This window comes from Neophocaena asiaeorientalis, unplaced genomic scaffold, assembly GCF_003031525.2.
Source record: "Neophocaena asiaeorientalis asiaeorientalis breed wild unplaced genomic scaffold, Neophocaena_asiaeorientalis_V1.1 scaffold429, whole genome shotgun sequence".
NCBI lineage: Eukaryota > Metazoa > Chordata > Mammalia > Artiodactyla > Phocoenidae > Neophocaena > Neophocaena asiaeorientalis.
This window is the reverse complement of record NW_020173550.1, coordinates 466,836-489,306: the sequence shown is the minus strand read 5'-3', so window position 1 is coordinate 489,306 and position 22,471 is coordinate 466,836. Positions and strand designations below refer to the sequence as shown.

Genomic DNA, 22,471 nt, shown 5'->3' with positions numbered 1-22,471 from the left:
CACTACCACAATTTACAGGGCAATATACCTGATGTAATGAAAAGAAAAAGAAAAAGACAAAGCTATAACAGATAAAATACCTCAGGAATGTACATCTAATTGACACTACATTGCATTAATCAATAGTTGCACTTTTTGCAAACTGTGGCTATGACAGTCCTGAAGAAGAAGGGTTTCCTATTTAAGCTGCAGTATCTTTTCTGACTATGGATCATCGTTCCTTCTGTGGCAGATTTTTACAGTTCCTATAATGCATTTGGGACGACTGTCTCAAAGTAACCTGCAGCTTTCCTGACAACTCCTCACTCTCTCTCCTGCTAAGAACTGTAGCCCTTTTCTTCTGAGTTTTTAGAACCTTCTGCTACCACATCCACCACTTCTACCACCAGATCCATAACCACCACCATAGGGACTTGCCGAGCTTCTTCCACCAAAACTGCCTCCCTTCATGCGTCTGTAATTTGATTGCTGTTGTCCACTATAATTTCCAAAATCATTATAGCTCCTACCACCACCACAGTTACCTCCAAAATTTCCTCCTTCATTGTAACCATCATATCCTCCACCACCGCCACCATATCCACCACCTTCGTTTCCATATCCTGGTCCACCACCACCATAGCCTCCTCTACTACTATAACCAGGACCACCACCATAGTTACCACCATCACCTCCAAATCCATTATATCTGCCATCACCTCCTCCATAACTACCTCTGCTGCCACCACCTCCACGACCATAGCCTCCTCTTCCACCAAAGTTTCCACCACGGCCAAAGTTACCTCCACCACCTCCAAAGTTTCCTCCACGACCCATAGGTTGCCAGAAACACCTCCACGACCTCTTTGTGATGCAGCAGATTGCATTTCTTGTTTAGAAATGGCCTTTTTCACTTCACAATTATGCCCATTTATAGTGTGGTATTTCTGAATAACAATTTTATCAACTGTATCATGATCATCAAAAGTTACAAAAGCAAATCCTCTCTTTTTTCCACTCTGCCTGTCTTCCATAACTATGGTTTCAATCTTGCCATACTTTTCAAAGTAGTCTCTCAAATTATATTCTTCTGTATCTTCTTTAATACCACCAACAAAAATTTTCTTCACTGTTAGATGGGCACCAGGCTTTATAGAATCATCTCTAGAAACAGCTCTCTTTGGTTCCACTACATGCTCATCAACCTTGTGTGGTTGAGCACACATTGCTGCATCCACCTCTTCAACACAAGCATAAGTAACAAAACCAAAGCCCCTGGAACGTTTTGTTTGGGGGTCTCTCATCACCACACAATCTGTAAGTGTGCCCCATTTCTCAAAATATTCTCTTAAGCTATCATCTGTAGTTTCAAAGCTCAGACCACCAATAAACAGTTTTCTCAACTGTTCTGGTTCCTTTGGATCATGGCCCTCTTCCCCCCAGTGGTGGCAGCGACAGCCAGAGTCGGCCTGGGGGCGGCCGGGTGGCGGTTTTACCTCCATTTTGAGACCAGACTCGCCTCTTCCAACTCCGAAAGTGCTAATTTCATTCTTTTACATGTAACTGTCCAGTTTTCCCGGTACCACTTATAAGATATAATGTGTTTTGGATTCAAAGAATCAATATTGTCAAAATGACTATATTACCCAAGGCAATCTACAGATTCAACACAATCCCTATCAAATTACCAATGAACTAGAACAAAAAATTTTTTTTAATTTGTATGGGAACACAAAAGATCCCAAATAGCCAAAGCCATCTTGAGAAAGAAAAACAGAGCCAGAAGAATCAGCTCCCGGACTTCAGACTATACTACAAAGCTACAGTAATCAAAACACTATGGTACTGGCACAGAAACAGAAATATGGTTCAATGGAATAGAATAGAAAGCCCAGAAATAAACCCACACACCTATGGTCAATTAATCTACAATAAAGGAGGTCAAATTATATAATGGAGAACATTTCTTATTTTCTTTGCTTTCCTGAATATATATGTCTTGCTACCCCCTTGAAGTTAGGTATGACCATCTACCTTTCATGGCCCAATGAAATGTGAGTGGAAGGGACATTGCATCACTTTGGAGAAGTATTTAAAAGCCAGTATGTGAATTTCTATGCTATTTTCATTTACTTGTGGAAAACTTACCTTGCTATGCAGGTGACATAATATGAAACATGCAGGAATACTGAGCCAACCATAAAGGAAAGCTGTCCTAGAGAGTCTCTCCACCCTACAGTGACGTTTATGTAATAAAAATTTGTTATGTAAACCCCTGGGAACTAGATGCTGTTTATTTCAGCAGCATATGCTAGCCTATTCTGACTAATATACTCCTGAATAGTAACATCTCTTACTGAGTGCTCTCATGAGTAGCATGTTTATTTATTCATTCATATATGCCTCAGAATCTGGATCCCAGGTCTATCTTCTTCTCTCCTGTCATTAATAGGTCATTAATCATTTAAGGAGCATGACATTTGGTGATACAACCACTTGAACTTCATCTTCTCTTACAGGGCCTACAATCAACCTGAATGCTTTTCATGTTCATTTGTATGATCAGTTCACCAACCTATCAAATCAGTTATTTCACTATCTCACTTCAGTGATCTCAACATCACTTCACCCCACATTTCATAAACATACATGCATATTTTCATCACCTGACTCAGTTTCTCCTCTGAAATAATGGATTCATTCATCTCACTTTCTGAAAACAGCCTCCTATCCTCCAAGCTGATTCATTTAATCATGCCCTGCTATACCAACCTCATCAGGATGCCGAGGATACAGACCTTCTTATTTTAATCTATTTTTATCCTAATTACTATTGATCCCATTGTTTTGATCCTTAGTAATCCTAATCCTAATGATTTTGCCCCTTTGGTCATTATTCTCAGTCCTTTCTTCATTTTCCTATCCTTTCCTACATCAAACAGAACCTTACTTTGAATAATCAGAAATGTCTGCCTTCTCTGCCTCTTTACCTTATAAGTACCTACAACTAGTTAGACTGATCCAACTATAAATTTGTGCTCACCAAGACCAACTGGATCCTCCTATACTCCCTGGAAATACTAAGAGTTCTTCTCAATTCTCTCTCTCATTTTCACAAAAGTCCCCCTCTGTCCCGAAATCTCAACTTGAGTCATTCATGGTTTTTCATCATAAAAATGATAAGAGGGGAACCCCTTTGAATTCCCAACCTTAAGACCTACAAAGCTACGTGCATTAATAATCATCCTTTTTGGGGAGGACATTCAAGATGGCAGAGGAGTAAGACATGGAGATCACCTTTCTCCCCACAAATACATCAAAAATACATCTGCATGTGGAACAACTCCTATAGAATACCTACTGAACGCTGGAAGAAGATCTCAGACTTCCCAAAAGGCAAGAAACTCCCCATGTACCTGGGTAGGGCAAAAGAAGAAACAGAGACAAAAGAATAGGGACGGGACCCGCACCACTGGGAGAGAGCTGTGAAGGAGGAAATGTTTCCACACACTAGGAAGCGCCTTCACTGGTGGAGATGGGGGGTGGGGAGGGGGAAGCATCGAAGCCATGAAGGACAGCGCAGCAGCGGGGGTGCAGAGGGCAAAGTGGAGAGATTCCTGCACAGAGGATTGGTGCCGACCAGCACTCACCAGCCTGAGAGACTTGTCTGCGCACCCGCCGAGGCAGGTGGGGGATGGGAGCTGAGGCTCGGGCTTCGGAGCTCAGATCCCAGGGAGAGGATTGGGGTTGGCTGCATGAACACAGCCTGAAGGGGGCAAGTGTGCCACAGCTAGCCAGGAGGGAGTCCAGGAAAAAGTCTGGAACTGCCAAAGAGGCAAGAGGTCATTGTTTCGGGATGCACAAGGAGAGGGGATTCAGAGCACGGCCTAAACAAACTCCAGAGACGGGTGTGAGCCACAGCTATCAGCATGGACACCAGAGACAGGCATGAAACATTAAGGCTGCTGCTGCAGCCACCAAGAAGCATGTGTGCAAGCACAGGTCACTATCCACACCTCCCCTCCTGGGAGCCTGTGCAGCCTGCCACTGCCAGGGTCCTGTGATCCAGGGGCAACTTCCCCAGGAGAACACAGGGCATGCCTCAGATTGTTGCAACATCACGCTGCCCTCTACCACTGCACGCTCGCCCCCATACCGTACCCCTCCCTTCCCCTGGCCTGAGGGAGCCAGAGCACCCTAATCAGCGGCTACTTTAACCCCATCCTGTCTGGGGGAAGAACAGATGCCCTCAGATGACCTACATGCAGAGGCGGGGCGAAATCCAAAGCTGAGCCCCAGGAGCTGTGCGAACAAGGAAGAGAAAGGGAAATCTCTCCCAGCAGCCTCAGGAGCAGCGGATTTAATCTCCATAATCAACTTGATGTACCCTGCATCTGTGAAATACCTGAATAGAGAACGAATCATCCCAAAATTGAGGCAGTGGACCTTGGGAGCAACTGTAGACATGGGATATGCTTTCTGGTTTTATGTTTATCTTACTTTAGCATTTAGAGCTTATTATCATGCATAGATTGGTTTATTGATTTAGTTGTTCTCTTCCTTTCATATATATATACATATATATTTTTGTTCCTTTCTCTCATTTTCTGAGTGTGTATGTGTATGCTTCTTTGTGTGATTTTGTCTGTATAGCTTTGCTTTTACCATTTGTCCCAGGGTTCTGTCTGTCCTTTTGTTTTTTGTATAGTTTTTACCACTTGTTATCATTGGTAGATTTGTTTATTGGTTTGGTTGCTCTCTTCTTTCTTTCTTTTTTTTAAATTAATTTTTTTAAGTTTTTATTTTAATAACTTTATTTACATTATTTTATTTTATTTTTATTTCTTTTTTTTTTTTTTCTCACTTTTCTTCCTAGCTGTGTGGCTTACAGTGTTTTGCTGCTCCAGCCCTGAGCCTGAGCTCAGGTGTCAGGCCTGATCCTCTTAGGTGGGAGAGCCGAATTCAGGACATTGGACAACCAGAGACCTCCTGGCTCCATGTAACAGCAAACAGCAAAAGCTCTCCCAGAGATCTCCATCTCAATGTTAAGACCCAGCTCCACTCAACGACCAACAAACTACAGTGCTGGACACCCCATACCAAACAACCAGCAAGACAAGAACACAACCCCACCCATTAACAGAGAGGCTGCCTAAAATCATAATAAGTTCACAGACACCCCAAAATACAACACCAGACACGGTCCTGCCCACCAGAAAGAAAAGATCCAGCCTCATCCACCAGAACACAGGCACTAGTCCCCTCCACCAGGAAGCATACACAAGCCACTGAACCAACCTAACCCACTGGGGGCAGACTCCAAAAACAACAGGAACTATGAACTTGCAGCCTGCAAAAAGGAGACCCCAAACAGACTAAGTTAAGCAAAATGAGAAGACAGAGAAATACACAGCAGATGAAGGAGCAAGGTAAAAACACACCAGACCAAACAATTGAAGAAGAAATAAGCAGTCTACCTGAAAAAGAATTCAGAGTAATCCCAATGAATATGATCCAAAATATTGGAAATAGAATGGAGAAAATACAAGAAACGTTTAACAAGGACCTAAAAGAACTAAAGAGCAAACAAACAATGATAACACAATAACTGTAATTAAAAATTCTCTAGAAGGAATCAATAGCAGAATAACTGAGGCAGAAGAATGGATAAGTGACCTGGAAAATAAAATAGTGGAAATAAATGCCCCAGAACAATACAAAGAAAAAAGAATCAAAAGACTTGAGGACAGTCTCAGAGACCTCGGGGACAACATTAAATGCATAAACATTAGAATTATAGGGTTATAGGGGTCCCAGAGAAGAAGTGAAAAAGAAAGGAACTGAGAAAATATTTGAAGAGATTATAGTTGAAAACTTCCCTAATATGGGAAAGGAAATAGTTAATCAAGTCCAGGAAGTGCAGAGAGTCCCATAAAGGATAAATCCAAGGAGAAACACACCAAGACACAAACTAATCAAACTATCAAAAATTAAATACAAAGAAAAAATATTAAAAGCAGCAAGGGAAAAACAACAAATAACTTACAAGGGAATCCCCATAAGGTTAACAGCTGATTTCTCCACAGAAATTCGGCAAGCCAGAAGGGAATGGCAGGACATATTTAAAGGGATGAAAAGGAAAAAACTTCAACCAAGATTACTCTACCCGGGAAGGATCTCATTCAGATTCAACAGAGAAATTAAAATCTTTACAGACAAGCAAGAGGTAAGAGAATTCAGCACCACCAAACCACCTTTACAACAAATGCTAGAGAAACTTCTCTAGGCAGGAAACACAGGAGAAGGAAAAGACCTACAAAAACAAACACAAAAGAATTAAGAAAATGGAAATAGGAACATACGTATCAAAAATTACCTTAAATGTAAATGGATTAAATGCTCCGACAAAAAAAATAGACTGGCTGAATGCATACAAAAACAAGACCCATATATATGCTGTCTACAAGAGACCCACTTCAGACCTAGGGATACATACAGACTGAAAGTGAGGGGATGGATAAAGATATTCCATGTAAATGGAAATCAAAAGAAAGCTGAAGTAGCAATCTCATAACAGACAAAATAGATTTCAAAATAAAGACTAGTACAAGAGACAAATAAGGACACTACACGATGATCAAGGGGTCAATCCAGGAAGAAGATATAAAAATTGTAAATATTTATGCACCCAACATAGAGCACCTCAATACATAAGGCAAATGCTAACAGCTATAGAAGGGGAAATCAACAGTAATACAATAATATTAGGCGACTTTAACACCCTGCTTTCACCAATGGACAGATCATCCAAAATGAAAATAAATAAGGAAACACAAGCTTTAAATGATACATGAAACAAGGTGGTCTTAATTGATATTTATATGATATTCCATCCAGAAACAACAGAATACACTTTCTTCTCAACTGCTCATGGAAGATTCTCCAGGATAAATCATATCTTGGGTCATAAAACAAGTCTTGGTAAATTTAAGAAAATTGAAATTGTATCTTTTCCAAAAACAACGTTATGAGATTAGATATCAATCACATGAAAAAGTCTGTAAAAAAATACAAACACATGGAGTCTAAACAATACTCTACTAAAAAAACAAGAGATCACTGACAAAATCAAAGAAGAAATCAAAAAATACCTAGAAACAAATGACAATGAAAACCCGATGACCCAAAACCTATGGGATGCAGCAGAAGCAGTTCTAAGAGGGAAGTTTATAGCACTATAATCCTACCTCAAAAAACAAGAAACAACTCAACTAACAACCTAATCCTTACACGTAAATCAATTACAGAAAGAAGAACAAAAAAATCCCAAAGTTAGCAGAAGGAAAGAAATCATAAAGATCAGATCAGAAACAAATGAAAAAGAAATGAAGGAAATAATAGCAAAGATCCATAAAACTAGAAGATGGTTCATTCAGAAGATAAACAAAATTGATAAATCATGAGCCAGACTCATCAAGAAAAAAAGGGAGAAGACTCAAATCAATAGAATTAGAAATGAAAAAGGAGAAGTAACAACTGACACTGCAGAAATACAAAGGATATGAGTGATTACTACAAGCAACTATTTGCCAATAAAATGGACAACCTGGAAGAAATGGACAAATTATTAGAAAAGTACAACCTTCCAAGACTGAACCAGGAAGAAATAGAAAATATAAACAGACCAATTACAAGCACTGAAATTGAGACTGTGGTTAAAAACCTTCCAACAAACAAAAGACCAGGACCAGATGGCTTCACAGGCAAATTTTATCAAACATTTAGATAGCCTTCTCAAACTCTTCCAAATATAGCACAGGGAGGAACACTCCCAAACTCATTCTACGAGGCCACAATCACCTTGATACCAAAACCAGCCAAAGATGTCACAAAGAAAGAAAACTACAGGCCAATATCACTGATGAACATAGATGCAAAATTCATCAACAAAATAGTAGCAAACAGAATCCAACAGCACATTTACAGGATCATACACCATGATCAAGTGGGGTTTATCCCAGGAAGGCAAGGATTCTTCAATATGTGCAAATTAATAAACGTGATCAAACATTCACACACTGAAGGAGAAAAACCATATGATCATCTCAATAGATGCAGAAACAGCATTCGACAAAATTCAACACCGATTTATGACAAAAACCCTCCAGAAAGTAGGCATACAGGGAACTTACCTCAACATAATAAAGGCCATATATGACAAACCCACAGCCAACATCGTTCTCAATGGTGAAAAAGGGAAACCATTTCCACTAAGATCAGGAAAAAGACAAGGTTGTCCATTCTCACCACTATTATTCGACATAGTTTTGGAAGTTTTAGTCACAACAATCAGAGAAGGAAAAGAAATAAAAGGAATCCATATCAGAAAAGAAGTAGAACTGTCACTGTTTTCAGATGACATGATACTATACATAGAGAATCCTAAAGATGCTACCAGAAAACTACTAGAGTTAATCAATGAATTCTGTAAAGTAGCAGGATACAGTTTAGATGCACAGAAATCTCTTGCATTCCTATACACTGATGATGAAAAATCTGAAAGTGAATTTAAGGACACACTCCCATTTACCACTACAACAAAAAGAATAAAATACCTAGGAATAAACCTACCTAAGGAGTCAGAAGACCTGTATGCAGAAAACTATAAGACACTGATGAAAGAAATTAAATGTGATACAAACAGATGGAGAGATATACCATGTTCTTGGATTGGAAGAATCAACATTGTGAAAAGGATTATACTACCCAAAGCAGTCTATAGATGCAATGCAATCCCTATCAAACTACCAATGGCATTTCTCACAGAACTAGAACAAAACATTTCACAATTTGTATGGAAACACAAAAAAGCCCCGAATAGCCAAAGCATTCTTGGGAAAGAAAAACAGAGCTGGAGGACTCAGGTTCCCTGACTTCAGACTATACTACAAAGCTACAGTAATCAAGATAGTATGGTACTGGCACAAAAACAGAAATATAGATCAATGGAACAGGATAGAAAGCCCAGAGCAAAACCCACACACATGTGGTCACCTTATCTTTGATAAAGGAGGCAAGAATATACAATGGAGAAAAGACAGCCTCTTCAATAAGTGGTGCTGCGAAAACTGGACAGCTACAAGTAAAAGTCTGAAATTAGAACACTCCCTAAAACCATACACAAAAGTAAACTCAAAATGGATTAAAGACCTAAATGGAAGCCCAGACACTATAAAACTCTTTGAGGAAAACATAGGCAGAACACTCTATGACATACATCAAAGCAAGATCCTTTTTGACCCACCTCCTAGAGAAATGGAAATAAAAACAAAAATAAACAAATGGGACCTAATGAAACTTCAAAGATTTTGCACAGCAAAGGAAACCATAAAAGCCAACCCTCTGTGCTGATTCACTTTGTTATAAAGCAGAAACTAACACACCATTGTAAAGCAATTATACCCCAATAAAGATGTTTAAAAAAAAAAAAAGCCAACCCTCTGAATGGGAGAAAGCATTTGCAAATGAAGCAACTGACAAAGGATTAATCTCCAAAATTTACAAGCAGCTCATGCAGCTCAATATCGCTAAAACAAACAACCCAGTCCAAAAATGGTCAGAAAACCTAAATAGACATTTCTCCAAAGAAGATATACAGACTGCCAACAAACACATGAAAGAATGCTCAACATCACTAATCATTAGAGAAATGCAAATCAAAACTACAATGAGATATCACCTCACACCAGTCAGAATGGCCATCACCAACAAATCTACAATCAATAAATCCTGGAAAGGGTGTGGAGAAAAGGGAACCCTCTTGCACTGTTGGTGGGAATGTAAATTGATACAGCCACTATGGAGAACTGCATGGAGCTTCCTTAAAAAACTAAATTAGAACTACCATATGACTGAGCAATCCCAGTACTGGGCATATACCCTGAGAAAACCATAATTCAAAAAGAGTCACATACCATGATGTACATTGCATCTCTATTTACTACAACCAGGACATGGAAGCAACCTAAGTGTCCATCGACAGATGAATGGATACAGAACATGTGGCACATATATACAATGGAGTATCACTCAGCCATAAAGAGAAATGAAATTGAGTTATTTGTAGTGAGGTGAATGGACCTAGAGACTGTCATACAGAGTGAAGTAAGTCAGAAAGAGAGAAACAAATACCATATGCTAACACATATATATGGAATCTAAAAAAAAAAAAAGGGGGGGTTCTGAAGCACCTAGGGACAGGATAGGAATAAAGACAGAGATGTACAGAATGGACTTGAGGACACAGGGAGGGGGAAGGGTAAGCTGGGACAAAGTGAGAGAGTGGCATGGACATATATACACTACCAAATGTAAAATAGATAGCTTGTGGGAAGCAGCTGCATCACACAGGGAGATCAGCTTGGTGCTGTGTGACCACCTAGTGGGGTGGGATAGGGAGGGTGGGAGGGAGACACAAGAGGGAGGCGGTATGGGGATATATGTACACATAGAGCTGATTCACTTTGTTATACAGCAGAAAGTAACACACCATTGTAAATCAGTTATGCTCCAATAAAGATGTTAAAAAAAAATCATCCTTTTCTTTATCATGTACTCTGTTGATTTTCTCCACTCCTCTCTGTGTCTCCAAACACTTCCTTTTCTAACTCTTTCTTATTAGTATTTTACTATGACCATGATTCTTTCCAATTTTATAATTACTCAACCACTAAAATTATCCCTCTTTTTTGTACCTGAAATATTTTCATCAATTACTTACATGCTGCTAAATAAATGTAACAAATCTCATCATATAACCATATTTTTATACAGATGGGCACTTTCTTCTTCTTCTTTTAAAAATTTTTATTGGAGTATAGTTGATTTACAATGTTGTGTTAGTTTCTGCTCTCCAGCAAAGTGAATCAGTTATATATATTACATATATTCACTCTTTTTTAGATTCTATTCCCATATAGGCCATTACAGAGTACTGAGTAGAGTTTCCTGTGCTATACAGAAGGTTCTTATTAGTAGTCTATTTTTTATATAGTAGTGTGTATATGCCAATCCCAATCTCCCAATTTATCCCTCCCCCCCTTATCCCCTGGTAACCATAAGTTTGTTGTCTACATCTGTGACTCTACTTCTGTTTTGTAAATAAGTTCATTTGTACTAGTTTTTTTTTTTTAGATTCCACATATAAGTGATGTCATATGATACTTGTGTTTCTGTGTACTTACTTCATTCAGTACATCAATCTCTGAGTCCATCCATGTTGCTGCAGATGGCATTATTTTGTTCTTTTTTAGGGCTAAGTAGTATTCCATTGTATATATATACTGAGTAGTATTCCACATCTTCTTTATCCATTCCTCTGTTGATGGACACTTAGGTTGCTTCCATGTCCTGGTTGTTTTAAATAGTACTGCAATGAACATTGTGGTGCATGTGTCTTTTTGAGTTATGGTTTTCTCTGGGTATATGCCCAGGAGTTAACACTGGGTTGTATGTTGGCTTCAGTTGCCCCCATGCTTTCTTGATTTTCCCTTACTATTCCTACCTGATTATCTCAGCCTAATTTACAGAATCTTCTTCTACCTCCAGGTCCTTGTCCGTATACATTTAGGTTTCATCCTCGGTGTGAAATCTCTTCTTAATCCCTACTCTTCTTAATCCTGGGTGATCACATATACATTTATTACCTCTACTATCTACAAAGATTATGTATTAATGATTTACAAATATTTATCTAGAGAACAGACCTCTCTCTAAGTTCCTTTTGTTTACTACATATCTCAATGTAGTTGTCTCATAAGAATCTCATACACTATCTAAACAAACTAAAATTTTGGAATAAACCAAAGTGACCCAAGAAAAAAGAAATAGAGCACATAAGGCACAAGGAATTTCCAGGTTGATGGTTATGGAAGCACACAGGGTGAATCAATGCAACAGACATAGAGGTCAAGTATTCCCAATTGAAATGTGAGGATAGAGGCCCAGGAAAGATGTCTCCAAGATGAGAAGCTGGCAAAATATCTACTATGTTTAGAGAAATTTAAAAGAGGTCTCTGTAAATAGAGTGGAGATTAACTAGCATTAGATATATAGTAAATGAAACAAACTAAAACATTAGATATTAACTCCATTAGACCTTAGATATTAACATTAACTCCAAGAAAAGCAAAAAATTAGCAAGAAATGTAATCATAGAACATTTCTTGATTCACCTGTGAATAATCAAATAATGTGATATAACAATACTGAAAAAATAAGAGATATAAAGTTGAACTGAAAAAATAAGGAATAGCAATATAAACAGAGGTATTTATCAGAATAGTCAATTTAAAAGATATGAACATGTTTATCTCAAGGCAGTAGAAGTCAGGAGAGGAGAGAATGGGGCAGATGGTTGTTATTATTAAATATTGCCTACTAGAACCAACAAGAACCTAGTGTACAGCACAGAGAACTCTGTTCAATATTCTGTCATAACCTAAATGGGAAAAGAATTTGCAAAAGAATAGATAGATGTATATGTATAGTTGAATCACTTTGCTGTACACCTGAAACTAACATTGTTAAACAACTATACTCCAATATAAAATAAAAATTTAAAAAAATATATTAGCTTATGAGTATTTTTTTTTTTTTTGCGGTACGCGGGCCTCTCACTCTTGTGGCCTCTCCCATTACAGAGCACAGGCTCCGGACGCGCAGGCCCAGCGGCCATGGCTCACGGGCCCAGCCGCTCCGCAGCATGTGGGATCTTCCCGGACCGGGGCACAAACCCATGTCCCCTGCATCGGCAGGCGGACTCTCAACCACTGCGCCACCAGGAAAGCCCCTATTTTATTTTTTAAATAATGTACATGTACTACTTTGATAAAAATTTAAAACATTAAAAGTTTTATAATATATGTCTTGCTTTTGTCTAAATGCAGGAGGTGTGAGGTACAAATTATTGTCTAGGTAGAAAAAGTAAAATACCACAAAAAGAGTAGATGAGTTGATAAATAGAAGATGTAGCACATTGGTGCATGTAAAATGAGAGAGTATTTGGTTGGTTATTTGGGTAGTCAGGAAAACTAGGAGACAAGAAACAGAATAAACTCTACATAGGAAGTGGTTGTTAAGCTCCTTGAAAAGGAGTAACATGTATAATTTGCTTTATATACAGTAGGTAGTTTAAATTATTATGGAAAGAAATACTTCAGCAAAATACATGAAAAGTAGATGAAAGCACATTTAGAGCAAATTTTAATAACGGTGCTGAAACCCCTGTGATGGTACATGAAAAGTTATTTTCTGAATATGTTTTGAAAATGTTGGGGTGGAGAATAACCTAGGGTTGACATAAAATACAGAATGTCCAGTTACATTTTATTTTCAGAAAAACAACAGATTTTTATGGGTTCCCCAATATTGCATGAAACTTATAATTAAAAATTTTTTCATTGTTTATCTAAAATTCAAATTTAACTGAGCATCCTATATTTTTATTTGCTAATTCTGGCAACCCAAGGATAAACCAATTGTTAAAGACCTAAAAGGTAAATAATACAAATACAGACATTCTAGTTAAAAGTAGAAAATTATAATAGCTAAACTTTTTAAACTAATTTAAGAACCTGAAAATGAAGAGCAGGGTAATGAGCATTCTGAAAGGAAAACCCTGACATAAGAGATCCCCTTACCCTTGGTGAATACCAAAAAAGTGTCTTTTTGTATAATGATGATGTTAGCTTTCCTAACTGGATGAACATCACCATAAGGCTACTCTCCTGTTCCATATTCAAAGGAATCAATCATCTTCCTGATGGACATCTAAATTTCTAGCCAAGAGCGACTAAAACAGGGAGATATTCATGAGTTCCAGGCAAATTAAACTCTAAAGCAGGTTGTCAAACTATGGCCCACTGACCTGTTCTTGTAAATAAAGTTTTATTAGAACACAGCCATGCCCATTCATTTACACATTGTCCATGGCTGCTTTTACACTACAAAGGCAGAGCTGAGTAGGTGTCACAAAGACCTATGGCCCACAAAGCTAAAAATAATTTACTAACTGATCCTTTATAGAAAAAGTTTGCCAACTGTTACTCTAAAGGCTACCTTGACCAGCAAGGACACAGCAGAATCAGGCAAAGAGAAGCTCTGAACAGGCCTACAACCTACAACCAAACCTTCTCTTCCATAGCAAAATTTCAATGAGGTCTAATTGGACTGAGGAGACATCAGATTTAGACCGAGTTAAGCAGTGAATATTAAAAATATTTATAAATTATATTATTTTATTTTAAGTCACCTTCTTTTTTTTATTGAAATATAGTTGATTTACAGTGTTCTCTTAGTTTCAGGTGTACAGCAAAGTGATTCAGTTATACAAATAAATACATTCTTTTTTTACCTTCTCCTCCATTATAGGTTATTACAAGATATTGAGTAGAGTTCCCTGTGTTATACAGTAGGTCCTTGTTGGTTATCTATTTTATATATAGTAGTGTGTGTATTTTAATCCCAAACTCCTAATTTATTTTTGATCATCTTTCTTCAAAAGATCTTTTCTCTTATTTTTAATATCTACTTAACATCTAATTTTAAATTATTAGATTTTATTAAAAGTGTAATCAACTAGGTCATATGCATTCTCTTCAGATCTTTAGTTGGGCTTGCTTGGCAAAGAATCTGCTTGTTGAGTTTATACTCAAGATATTTTCACCTGGCAGTAGTGGCTGACCCAGAGATATAGGTACAGTAAGTCCCCTACATACAAACAAGTTCCATTTAGAGAGTGCGTTCGTAAGTCCAATTTGCTCTTAAGTCCAACAAAGTTAGCCTAGGTACCCAACTAACACAATCAGCTATATAGTACTGTACTGTAATAGGTTTATAATACTTTTCACACAAATAATACATAAAAAACAAACACGAAAAATAAAGAAAACACTTTTAATCTTACAGTACAGTACCTTGAAAAGTACAGTAGTACAGTACAATAGCTGATGCTTCTTAACGGTACCAGCTACATCACCGCTGCTTTTATGCTTCCTTCCAGACATCCTGGGCTGAAATAAAGATATTGTACTACTGTACTCTATACAATACTGTACAGCAAAGTACACAAAAGCATAGCCACTTGTAGAGGATGCATGCATGTGACAATATACACCAGACATGTGAACTAACTTATGTTATTGGACATGTGAATGCATGTTCGCATCTTTGAAAGTTCGCAACTAGGGACTTCCCTGGTGGTCTAGTGGGTAAGACTCTGTGCTCCCAATGCAGGGGACCCGGGTTCGATCCCTGGTCGGGGAACTAGATCCCACATGCATGCTGCAACTAAGAGTCCACATGCTGCAACAAAGATCTCGTGTGCCATAACTAAGATCCGGGGCAGCCAAAATAAACAAATAAATAAATAAATATTTTGAAAAAAGAAAGTTTGCAACTTCAAAGTTCATATGTAGGGGACTTACTGTATTTCGTCTTAGAATGAAAATAAGAGAAAAAGTTTATTGGAATTAACTTTGTAAGTTCAACGTATTTCAATAACAGCGTCATTTTATACCAGAATTACAATTTATATTTTGTTTTTAACTTTTTAGCCAATTTGAGGTACTGTAAAAATGTAACCTTAGAAGTGAAAATTATAAAACTGCTTATAGAATCAAAGTTACTCATTTTCTCAAAAAACAAAAGTTGAAGAAAGTCTGTTCACTGAAATGTCATAAGTAACAAAATCTGTCTTCTACCAAGTCACACAGATGTAGATGCTTTTTTAAAAAATAATAATTCTATATAATAAAAATAGATTTGTTTTTCTTCCATATATTTACCATGACTTATTCTCTCATTAAAATATGAAATATACCAAAGGAGAGAACCTGTTAGGTTTTAAATTAACTTCTTTAAGATAAATAGTTTAATCACTTAAAATTATTTTATGGAAACAAAAATTGTTTTTGAAAGAAGATATGGCTTTGGCTTTTCTCCTTGAGGTAAGATCAATATAATTATCAAAAAGCACACTGATATGAAAAGCTTAAGTGTTTCACAGAAATGTTTTTTTTAAATGCTAACAATTTTTACTTGTTTGAAAAGTTTTCTTGAGATATAATTAACAAACACATAATTCATCCATTTAAAGTTTTCAATTCAGTGTTTTTTACTATAGTCACAGCATCATACAACCATCATCACAACCTAATTTTACAACATTTTTGTCCCTCCTGAAAAAAAAAAAAGCCTATCATATCCTCATTGATTTCTACCCACTCCATCCCCAAGCTTAGGCAACCACGAATCTATTTTCAACCCCCATAGATTTGCGTATTCTGGATATTTCATAGGAATGGGGTCATACAATATGTGGTATTTTGTGACTGTCTTTTTTTACTTAGCATGCTTTCAGGTTTCATCCATTTTGCAGAATGTATCAGTACTTGATTTCTCTTTATTGCTGAATAATATTCCAGTGTATGGTTATATCACATTTTATTTTTCCATTCATCAGTGAATGAATGGACATTTGCGTTGTTTCTACTTTTTGGCTACTATAGATAATACTGCTCTGAAATTCATGTACAGGTTTTTTATGTGAACATACGTTTTCATTTATTTTGGGTCCATAACTTTAAAAAAAAAAAGAATTGCTAGGTCATACAGGAACCCTGTGCTTAATTTTTTTTTCTCTCTCTTGTTTTTTTTTTAACATCTTTATTGGAGTATAATTGCTTTACAATGGTGTGTTAGTTTCTGCTTTATAACAAAATGAATCAGCTATACATATACATATATCCCCATAACTCCTCCCTCTTGCATCTCCCTCCCACCCTCCCTATCCCACCCCTCTAGGTGGTCACAAAGCACCAAGCTGATCTCCCTGTGTGATGCAGCTACTTCTCACTAGCTATCTATTTTACATTTGGTACTGTAAATATGTCCATGCCAGTTTCTCACTTCATCTCAGCTTACCCTTCCCCCCTCCGTGTCCGCAAGTCCATTCTCTACTCCTGCATCTTTATTCCTGTCCTGCCCCTAGGTTCTTCAGAAACAATTTTTTTTTTAGATTCCATATATACGTGTTAGCATATGGTATTTGCTTTTCTCTTTCTGACTTACTTCACTCTGTATAACAGACTCTAGGTCCATCCACCTCACTAAAAATAACTCAATTTCATTTCTTTTTATGGCTGAGTGATATTTCATTGTATATATGTGCCACATCTTCTTTATCCATTCATCTGTTGATGGACACTTAGGTTGCTTCCATGTCCTGGCTATTGTAAATGGAGCTGCAATGAACATTGTGGTACATGACTCTTTTTGAATTGTGGTTTTCTCAGGGTGCATGCCTAGTAGTGGGATTGCTGGGTGGTATGGTAGCTCTATTTTTAGTTTTTTAAGGAACCTCCCACCAACAGTGCAAGAGGGTTCCCCTTTCTCCACACCCTCTCCAGCATGTGCTTAATATTTTGAGGAAATGCCAGACTTTTCCAAAGAACTAAACCATTTTATATTTCCACTAGCAACACATGAGGGTTCTGGTTTCTCCACATTCTCACCAATACTTGCAGTTGTCCTTTTTATTATAGTCATCTATTAATTATGATGTCTCATCTCATTGGAGTTTTAATTTGCATTTCTCTAGTGACTAATGTTACTGAGCATCCCTTCAAGTGCTTACTGGCCATGAATCTTCTTTGCAGGAATGACTATTCAGATCCTATATTCATTTTTTAATTGGGTTACTGAGTCTTTTTACTATTGAATTATGAGAGTTCTATATATACTGGATACAAGTCCCTTATCACGTATATGATTTGCAGAAATTTTCTCATTCCGTAGATTACCTTTCCACTCTCTTCATGGCTTTCTTTTCAGCACAAAAGTTTTAAATTTTGATGTAGTCCAGCTTACCTGTTTTTTCTTTTGTCATTTGTGCTTTTAGTGTTATATTTAAGAAACCATTGCCTAACCCAAGGTCATGAATATTTACTCCTACAATTTATTCTAAGAGTTTTATAGTTCTAATTTGTACATTTAGGTCTACAATTCATTTTGTGTTATTTTTGTGTATGGTATGAAATAGCAGTCCAACTTCATTCTTCTGCATGTGGAAACCCAGTTTCCCAGAATTATTTGCTGAAAATTATTCTTTCTCTGATTGAATTGTTGTAGCAACCTTGCCAAAAATCAGTTGACTATAAATATGAGAGTTTATTTCTGGACTCTCAATTCTATTCCATTGATCCATATCTCTAACCATATCCCAGTACCACATTGTCTTGATTATTGTGGTTTTGTGGTAAGTTTTAAAATCATGAAGTATTAATGCTCTAGTACTCCTTTAAAACATTGTTTTGGCTGTTCGGGCTCTCTTGCATTTTCATAAGAATATCAGGATCAGGTTAGAGTAGAGCTCTTCCCTTGGAGCAGCAGCTAGGTGGACAAAGGGAGAACCAGTCATCTCCGTGTGCCTACAACTGGAGTCGTGAGAGATGAGAAATGGCAGCCTGTCTCTCCAGGGGTGAAACTTTAGCCCAAGCTGGGAGCTGGAGGGAAAGGGATCCCTGGTCTTTCTGACTGTGCACAGCTGGGATAGAGCTTCTCAACACAGGGCTGGGGTGTAGATGGGCAGCAGTGTCAGGGAACAAGACATGACTTCAATGCCACAACTTTGTTCTTACTGAAAGCTAGTAGATTTTTCTTGAATGAATTTTTTCCAGTCTCTGTATGCCTTAAACAAACCTTAAATGTTTCATTTTATATCATTCTCATCAGTTAAATTGTTGTTTGCTAAGGAAAGAGACTACCAAGCTCCTTACTTTGCCATTCCAGAAGTCCCTGCACTCTGTGCATAAACTTAAAAAAATCTACCTGATGATTATAACATCACTTTGAGTTGAGGAGTAGCAGATATTATTTCCATTTTTCAAATAAGGTAAAACAGTTTAAATGTAGAAATGAAAACTGTACACCAGGAAATAAAACATATGTCTCACAACCAACTGGTTTCATCAGTCCAAGCTGCCTCTGTGGTAGAATAAGTCTGGAGAAAAAGTTCAATGAATTTAATTTACCTTCTAAAATACCTTTGATACTGTGATCCCATGTTTTTATTCTATTATGACAATATTCAAGAACTTTGCAAAGACAGCCAGAGCTAGCCAGGTAGCAATTTTGTCAAATGTTGGCAAGGTATACTACTTCACTATACTTAGTAGGACTCCTCCTTAACAGAAAACATGCCAAAACAAAATAAACTAAATTGAAAATGTAGTTAAATTTTCCAATGTTTTTTCTTTTGGTTACATGTTAAACAGTTTAAAGAAAGCAATAACATATTTAGTGAAAGTGCTAAAAATGGATGAATGCTTAATAAATGCTATGGCTACATGCATATAGACAGCTAAACTCATAGGGCAAACGGGTACTTGGACAAAAACTATAGGGTCAATCCAAGATAAAATTGTGATCTAGGAATTTTTTCTTCTTCAGTGCCCTTTTCCCCCTGCACTGGTAACAATTTCCTTTTCCCAACCACAAGTGTCTGACAGATTTTCATTCTTCTCCACCATCTTAAAACCCACTTCATGGCCATTTGATCTTACCATGGTACCCATTCAAGTTGTCTGCGTCTTTACTTAGGCTTGAGTGAAAGATTACAGTTTTACCCGTGTAATTTTGGGAATCCTCAAGAGAAACAGAAAGAGATTTTGTAATGCACTGAGGCTGTCTTCCTTCACACCCTGGAACCACTCACATATGTGTAGTTTTCCACCCTACTCACACATAAGGATTGCTTTACAAGAAAGATACCATTTCTGCTTGTATAACTGAATCATTGGCCTGAACTTACAGCTTCAATCCCTCTTATCAGTCATTGTGACAGCACTTCACAGCAATACAACAGGAGAGATTGAAGAGAAAGACAACTGGTCTGCCTACCAGTCAGATGTGATTACAGCTCTGAACATCAATGTTTAGACTACAAGGCAGTGTGTATCATCTCTATCACAATGTAAGATCGGATGAGCTATTTGCTGTTCTTCATTATCTGGGGGAAAGCCCAGAAGAGAACACATAGTGCCAGTCATATTATGTGTCACCTCCCCTCCACTGAAAAGTAAAATTGGAGGATAGAATGAAAATTAACCAGCTCAGGGATTCAGAACTCCACTTTATTCTGCAACTAAACATCAAAGACCTATCACATTTCTATTTTAATTTCTGTTTTAGCTCTGTGAATATAAGATCCATCTAAGAATACAGGGGAAAGGACACTAACAATACCTCTAAATTTGTTTCCATCTTCAGCCAAGTTCAGTATTAGATTGGAAATTTTGAGATAAATAGGAAGCTGTCTTCTCTTAGTTTGAATCTTCCAGAGAGAGAATAAAAAAATGCTAACAGGATCCTGTTTGAAACCTACCTGCCTGATTATGTAAAAGTCCCAGAAAGGAGAAGATAGAGCTAGTGAAAGATAGACACAGAGACCACATCATCTGAGTCAATCCTATTACCCATCTACCCAGGAGTCTACCCTAACTGTTTCACCAACAGAGGTGTAATAAGAAAGCATGGTGGTCTTTTAGAGCTCAAAAAGTCTTCTTATCATTAAAATTCTAAATACATACTTTAATGCCATGCAGGATAATTAGTTGACCATACAATGTACATCTACCTGGCTTATAAAAATAATTATATTGACAATAGAATATAATTCATCCATTAAAAAAGAGGGAAATCTGTCATTTGCAACCCTTGAGGGCATTATGCTAAAATAAGCCTGACAAAGAACGACAAATATCATATGATCTCACTTATATGTGGAACCTAAAAAAGAAGAAGAAGAAGTTCATAAATACAGAGAACAGATTGGTGGTTTAGCAGAGGTGGTGATAGAGGGTGGGTGAAATGCATGGTGAAGGGACTCAAAAGGCAGAAACCCAGTTATAAATAAGTCTAGTGATATAATGTACATATAATGTACAGCATGACTGCTATAGTTAATGATACTCTATTGAATATTTGAAAGTTGCTAATAGAGTAAATCTTTTATTTTTTTAATGAAGTATAGTATGCACAGTAGTTTGTATCTCTTAATCCCATACCCCTATCTTACCCCTCTTCCTTTCTCTCTCCCCACCAGTAACCACTAGTTTGTTCTCTATATCTGTCAGTTTGTTTTGGTTTTGTTATACACACTTATTTATTTTTTTTTTGGATTCCACATATAAGTGATAACAAGCAGTATTTGTCTTTCTCTGTCTGACTTATTTCACTAAGCATGATACTCTCCAGGTCCATCCACATTACTGCAAATGGATTTCATTCTTTTTATGGCTGAGTAATATTCCATAACTTCTAATATCCATATTTTCTTTATTAATTCATCTGTTCATGGACACTTAGGTTACTGCCATTTCTTAGCTATTGCAAATAATACTGCTTGAACATTGAAGTGCATGTGTCTTTTCAAATTAGTGTTACCATTGTTTCTGTATATACACCCAGGAGTGGAATTGCCTGATTATATGGTAGTTCTATTTTTAGTTGTTTTGAGAAACCTCCATACTATTTTCCATTATGATGGCACCAGTTTACATTCCTACCAATAGTGTACAAGGGTTCCCTTTTCTCCATAGCCTTGCCAGCATTTGTTATTTGCAGACTTTTTGATGATAGGCATTCTGACAAGTGTGAGGTGATACTTCATTGTGTTTTTGATTTGCATTTCTATAATGATTTGTGATGTTGAGCATCCTTTCATGTGCCTGTTAGCCATATGTACGTCTTTGGGAAAATGTCTAGTGACGTCTTTGGCCCATTTTTTTGATTGGGCTGTTTGTTTTTTGATTTTGGGTTGTACAAATTGTTTATATATGTTAGATATTAACCCTATGTCAGTCATATCATTTGCAAATATTTTCTCCCATTCAGTAGGTTACCTTTTCATTTTGTCCATAGTTTCCTTTGCTGTGCAAAAGCTTTTAAGTCCCATTTGTTTATTTTTGGTTTTATTTCTTTTTCCTCAGGACACTGATCCAAGAAGATACTGCTACAATTTATGTCAAAGAGTATTGTGCCTATGTTCTCTTCTATGAGTTTTATGGTTTCAGGACTTACATTTAGGTCTTTAAACCATTTTGAGTTCATTTTTATATATGGTGTGAAGAAATGTTCTAATCTCATTCTTTTATATGTAGCTGTCCGGTTTCCAAGCGCTACTTATTTAAGACACTATCATTTCCTGCCACTTTTGTCATAGATTAATTGGCCATAGGTATGTGGGTTTTTTTCTGGGCTCTCTATCCTATTCCATTGATCTATGTGTCTGTTTTGGTGTTAGTACCATACTGTTTTGATTACTGTAGCTTTGTAGTACAGTCTGAAGTCAGGGAGTGTGATACCTCCAGCTTTGTTCTTTTTTCTCAAGATTTCTTGGGCAATTTTGTGTCATTTGTGTTTCCATACAAAT

General features: G+C 37.1%; 1 pseudogene; it reads right to left on the bottom strand.

Annotated features, from left to right (window-relative positions):
• Positions 1-348: 348 nt before the first annotated feature.
• Positions 349-1,481, bottom strand: LOC112401474 (heterogeneous nuclear ribonucleoprotein A3 pseudogene; annotated as a pseudogene).
• Positions 1,482-22,471: the final 20,990 nt, after the last annotated feature.